This window comes from Lepisosteus oculatus, unplaced genomic scaffold (assembly GCF_040954835.1).
Source record: "Lepisosteus oculatus isolate fLepOcu1 unplaced genomic scaffold, fLepOcu1.hap2 HAP2_SCAFFOLD_96, whole genome shotgun sequence".
NCBI lineage: Eukaryota > Metazoa > Chordata > Actinopteri > Semionotiformes > Lepisosteidae > Lepisosteus > Lepisosteus oculatus.
The window spans coordinates 231,501-237,500 of NW_027168432.1; the positions used below are offsets into that span (position 1 = coordinate 231,501).

Consider the following 6,000-nt stretch of genomic DNA (forward strand, 5'->3'; position numbering starts at 1 on the left):
CTGAAGCAGGCCGTTCAGTGCAAGACATCCCAAAAATATACATGAACTGAAACAGTTTTTCATAGAGGAATAGGCCAAAATACCTCCTAACCGCTGCTCAGGTCTGACCAGCCGCTACAGAAAGTGGGGGTTGAGGTTTTTGTCATAAAGGAGGTTCCACTAGCTCCTTAATATAAGGGTTCACGTACTTTTTCCATCAATGACCTTGATTGTTTAAACCATTTGGTCAATAAAGAAACAGCAATGTCAAATGTTGGGCGTGTGTTGTTTGTTAAATCAGACTCTCTTTATTAATTATTATGACTTAGATAAAGATAAGATCACATGTTAGGAGCCATTCATGCAGAAATCCACATCATTCCAAAGGGCTGTTTACAAAAGTTTTTCTCCCAACTGTATGTGAGAGAAAAGCAGAGACGCTCACTGAGTAAGGTGGGGTTGCAGCTACACAAATCACAAGGACATTTGTACACTCAAAAAGGGACAGGAGCACCCCAGATGGGACTCAAACCCACAATCCCTGGCTTAGGAGGCCAGTGCCTTATCCATTAGGCCACTGGGGCACACTGGGTTGGGTCGATCACGCTGATGAAGAGCCAGTTTTTTTTTTCCTTTGCTTTTTCAAAGGGATCCCCAAAATTAGGAAAGTTAGGCAGCAGAAGGTTTACTGTGACCTGAGAAGGACCGGCATCCAATCACGGTGGTACACACACACACGCTCTCACTCATCTGAGCTACACGGCTACCAAGATGATCTCAGGTGCGCCGAGCTGGTACGGAACATATTGAACTGATTGACGGCGAATTGTCTCTCAGACAGGCTTTTCACCTCTGAGCTCCCTGACTGACAGTAATCAGCTAGGTAGTGAAACAGTCAGCTGCTTCTAAGCCTTAAACAGTTGCATCTCGGCGCTTCCACAGAGAGATGATTTGAAAGCCAAACATCGCCCATTGGGAACACCTTACTATCACTAGTTTAAGAGACTCTTAAGGTCTTGCAGAGGTGCCTGTCTAATAGCATGCGCTTTGCAAGCTATAGGTGTTTAGGCTGAGGCAGAATGCCTGTTAACAAAATGTTTTTCTAAAGGGGCCTCGCACTCTTTTCCAAGCAATGGTCACCATCCCCACCGAGTGTCACAATGTAGTCATGTCCTAGGACATCACCTGTTAGTCTCCATTTGTCTGCCACCAACACTTTAGGTTACGGGGTCACAACCGCACCCTGGAGACCAGAGGAGCCGTTGGCGTTCTGGCGGCGCAGATTGGGCTGAAGGTGGGGCGCTTGAATCTCGCTGTTGGAGGCCGTCTGAAACTGACCCAAGCCTTTCCCTTGAATTAAATGTAAATAAGAAATGAACCCCAGATGCACATGGAATCAATCACGTGTTTCCTTTGAGCCGTTTCAGAGACTGCTCCAGAGTTTACCTTGCACAGATGCGCAAAGATTAATGATGGGGGTGCACGCTTCCAGGCGTCTTACTACTGTAGGGAGTGATTGAGACAATTCGTAGCTTGTGCTCATTTCCCTCTATTCCCCGTGTTACAGTGGTAGGATGACGTAAATTCCTGCTTCGACACGTAACGGGATTATAATCAAGTGGAGGAGCCGAGGGCTTTAGTTTTGTTTCGTTTTCCATGGCGTTCGTAAGCGCGCAAAACAAAACAAGAAAACAATCCAACTACTCCAACTACAGGCTGATCAAGGTATCTCCCCTGCCAGGTAAGCCGAGAGCCGCAGGCGATGAGCCCGGAGCTGAACGGGCCCCACTGGCTCGTTTGTAAGGCCAGGTGCATTGCCAACCACGACCGGCAGGGCAGAGGCCTTGAAGGCGGCCTGGGCTCCTGCAGCTGTCCAGCCACGCACTCTGGTTTCTCTTCATCTCGTACAAATCTTTTGCCTTTTACTAAAGATTTCCAAGTAAAGGAGCATGAATGAGTTCCATACAATTTTTGTGCTTCCCTGCCTTCGGGTGGGGCGCAGCTGGGCTGGTCAAAGAGAGAAAACAAAACCGCTCACAATCGCTCTTATTACGGCGACTGTGGCCGTCTGCTCTGCGAGTCCTCAGTCTCCGCCTGTCTGATTGGCGCTCTTTCCTCTGGGAGGCGGGAAGTGTCCGGCCGCAAATATGAAGCATTACAGCAACGACATGCCATGAGACGATTGATAACGATTTCCATAGGATCTCCGCGGTTGCCTGGCAACCGTCAGCTTTGTGCAGTGGCAGTATCGTAGCCTGTGAGGTTTAGCCGAGGCACGATTATTGCTAGTTGAAAACTTTTCTCGTCAGAGCGTGACATAGTCTTGCAGGCATCGTGCTGTCTAACTGCAATACTATACCGCTGGAGGAAACAGCCCGGGTTCAATGAGCCTTGGAATGTGACTAGGAAAGTGAAGCCTTTTGAAAGAGGTAATGTCGACGCTTTTTTAACAGAGCACCAAAAAAACGTCTTTTTTGAAGGACTGGGCAGTGAGCATTGTTGGTTCAGTGGTAGAATTCTCGCTTCCCATGCGGGAAGCTCTGGTTCGATTCTCAGCCAAAGCAGTGGCTTTTGCAGCGAGTGGCTCCATCACTTGCATCCCCTTGCAACTCGCAACTGAAAACCCACTGAAGCAAAACAGGTGTTAGCCAGGTCAGTACCCGGATGAGGGTGAGCTACAGGGAAAAACAAAGTTTCCAGCTGGAAGCGGTGTTAATGGTGCCGGTGGGGGGGCGCTCACCCTGAGGTCTGTGCGGGTCCCAATCCCCCAGCATAGTGACGGAGACGCTGTGTTGTAAAAGGGCGCTGTCTCTTGGATGAGATGTAAAACCGAGGTCACAGCGCTCTGTGGTCATTAAAAATGACCACCAAAACCTTTGACAAAAGCTCTTGGTAATTGATGGTCTTCAATAATGCTTCTCCTTTAGGTACATTTTAAATCAGCTGAAAAATGCTGTGAAATGGGGGGTCACTTCACGCCAGTGTAGGATTTGGGTTACAAGAACTATAAAACTGCACGAGAAAGCCCGTACACTGAATTACACGGCTTTCAATTCAAAGGAGGGCAAAAGAAATTCCCTGAGTTCGATTTTTTGCAGCACAGAGAGGATTGCTGTCGTGAGGCTGGTTAGCTCAGTTGGTTAGAGCTAATAACACCAAGGTTGTGGGTTCGAGTCCTGTACGGGCCAGGTCCTTTTCTCCTCTCTTACAAAAGCTGTTAGGTTCCTTTCCGTGGTGAGATGGGTTGACATGCAATGCTGCTACATAGTGCCGACAGACAATTAAATGACAAAAATGAAGAGAGTTAAAGCAGCTGGAAAGGTTTTCTTACAACTTTTGAGCTGACACAGTTTTGGAAAATGTTTTCTTCACGCTGCACTGTACCACATAGGCAGCCAAGAGTCTCCAAAACAAAACAGAATTGACAGTCATATAATGTCCATTAACCCCGGTTTTAAACACAGCATCATGTCTGCCATCATAAGAATATGAGTCCAATATTTTAGAATATAGTCAGAATGTCTTCTAACCTTACCTGTGGTGTCTTTAATCCCTATTGCTCAATGCATGATGTACGTACTGCATACATGTGTCTTGAGAATGAGGAATGGGCCCCTAAGACATTTACCTGTTTCACAAATGATCGGATTTTACTAGAGATTCTGTTTGGGATTCAGATGTGCATTCGGACAGCAATTCCTTTCAAGAAATGATACGTTCTGGATGAGGTCAAAGGTGCTGGAACACTGTATTTAGGATGTGTTTGCAGTGATTGTGTCTCCTGCTTCAACGCAGTGATATATAGATGTGCTCCTGTAATTTATTGGTACATGCCCAGGGCAGTAAGTAGTCTGAGGATTTATTTCCAGACGGCATAGAGCAGTGAAACAGTGAAGTAGTGCAGCACACTGGATCATTATATTATTAGAATCTATTCTACCTAAATTATTACATTATACACAACTTGAGCTCTCAGCACCGTACTGAGCCCAGGTGTTTTTCTAAAGCTGTCAGGTGCAGTTCATTTACATGAAGGAAATCTCTTACTGGGTACGATTACAATGCAGTAAGTAGCACAGGCTACTTAGGGAGTAGGCTGATGTGTTTAAAAACAACCAGCGCCAGGCAGGAGTCAAACCTCCAAACTCCTAATCCATAGTCAGACACATTATCCATTGCACCACTGGCCCTGGTGTGACACTGCAGGACTGTAACCCAGTGAGCTTAGCACTGCAACTAGTAAAATATTACCCCCGGTCCATTCTTTTCCAAAAGTGAGAAACACCTGTTTTCTACATTTTGTCTGTTTTAAAACCATATCTCTTTAAACCAAACCAAGAGTTTGTCTTTTGCACTGATATTCTGATTCATTTCGATTTCAAAGAAAAAAAAAACATTACCTTCCAAAGCATCATAAAATTGTCCCTTCCTCCAGACTCTACTTCTCTCTTGTAGTAGTACAGCAGACCTTTCCAGGTGAGCAGATCACAGAGTCCGAAATGAGCTTCCTCCATCAAGCAAAGTACCTGAACATGACTCTGTCATCATAAAAGCGCCCCTGTAATAAAGAAATTAAATCCGAAATCAAGAGGGCAGTTGCCTACTGAAGTTCAAGAAGTCATAAATTTTAACCTAGCAACACATTAAAGGCTGCATCTATACAAGTACGATTCTAGAAATGCTCACCAGATTACGTTTTAAGAAAGAACTGCGCCTCCGGTTCCGCCGAGATCTTAACTCGGATGGCAGGATTCAGAGTCTGGAGTGTGGAATGATGGCGCATGGAGGGTCCACATACTGTGGATCCCTCAGTGATCTTCCGCGTGTTCAAACCGCCAGCGTGTGACTCCCCTGTCCCCCTGACCTCATTGCTCTGCTCTCGCCTCTCTGCAGCTGAGCCCGACTCATGGTAAAGTGGAAAAAAATATGCCCTCAACGTGAGATTTACTCTGGAGTGAGGATAGTTGTTACCTTCTTATCGTTAAAACGGATGTATGTGATGTGGCGACTAGGTTCTTCTCCATTAGCAGGCTTAAGGTTAAAGAAAAAAACATTGCTGACTTCTTTTTTTTTTGCCAGCCGTGAGCGCTGATTAGCGAGGTTTGTATTTCATGTTTTGCAAGTTGCATCCATTTTAAGAAAAACAAGTCGTTCAAGACAGGAAATGAATACTTGCATTTAATTAAGTCTAGACGTATGCGGTTGTCCATACTGACCAGTTCTGTTCGAGAACACAGAACAAAAAAAGGCACCGCTGGGATTCGGACCCAGGATTTTCTGTTTACTAGACAGGCGCTTTAACCAACTAAGCCACGGCACCCCAGGAGTGCTGTCCTTTTGCAGCCACTTGGACACACCACTCAGACACATCTGCATTCGGTGTGTGCTCCGCCTGCTCGCTGAGCAAGTTGCCACCTTTACATACAATAGCAACATCGACACCAAGAGAAAGGATGACAAATGGCTTTTATCTGGAACTTTTCATGTCCAAGGAGCTCAATGTGCTTTCTGTGTACAACAGGGCCACTGAACTCCACACTGGCCACTGAACCACAGCAGTGGCTTGCTGGCTTGACATCTCCCAAGGAAAATGTTGAAATCGCATGTGGAACAGGAAAATGACCCTCGAGTATGAGGGAAAAAAAAGAAAAAGATCAACTGGAGTGCGCCAACCCATGTCAGGACAGCCCAGTTTCGTCGACGAGTTGGCCGAGTGGTTAAGGCGATGGACTGCTAATCCGTTGTGCTCCACACACATGGGGTTGAATCCCATCCTTGTCGCTCTCCATGTCTGACACGTGTGCCTGTGCGCCTTTGGCCCTCCTGTTGTTTGCTCCGGTACTAGAGCCGTACATTTCCTAGCGGTGGCTGAACATGGTATAGTAGGCTAATGTCAGTATCGAGCAGTGACAGTAACAGTATTTACGTGCCGCTGCTCCCAAGTGGCTCTGGTTTGAGACTGTGTTCTCACTTACTTGCAACGCAAACGGAGAAAGCGATTTTTGACAGTCTCTCGAGAGA

The 6,000-nt window shown here is 46.3% G+C and overlaps 2 non-coding genes and 1 pseudogene across 2 annotated transcripts; 2 read left to right on the top strand and 1 right to left on the bottom strand.

Moving 5' to 3' along the window:
• Positions 1–490: 490 nt before the first annotated feature.
• On the bottom strand, positions 491–563 carry trnar-ccu (transfer RNA arginine (anticodon CCU)). Its single transcript has one exon. It is a non-coding gene; the product is annotated as a tRNA-Arg (tRNA).
• A 1,297-nt stretch (positions 564–1,860) lies between these two features.
• On the top strand, positions 1,861–1,977 carry LOC138237382 (U5 spliceosomal RNA). Its single transcript, XR_011188916.1, has one exon. It is a non-coding gene; the product is annotated as a U5 spliceosomal RNA (small nuclear RNA).
• A 230-nt stretch (positions 1,978–2,207) lies between these two features.
• LOC138237359 (U4 spliceosomal RNA) lies at positions 2,208–2,287 on the top strand (annotated as a pseudogene).
• The last annotated feature ends 3,713 nt before the right edge of the window (positions 2,288–6,000 follow it).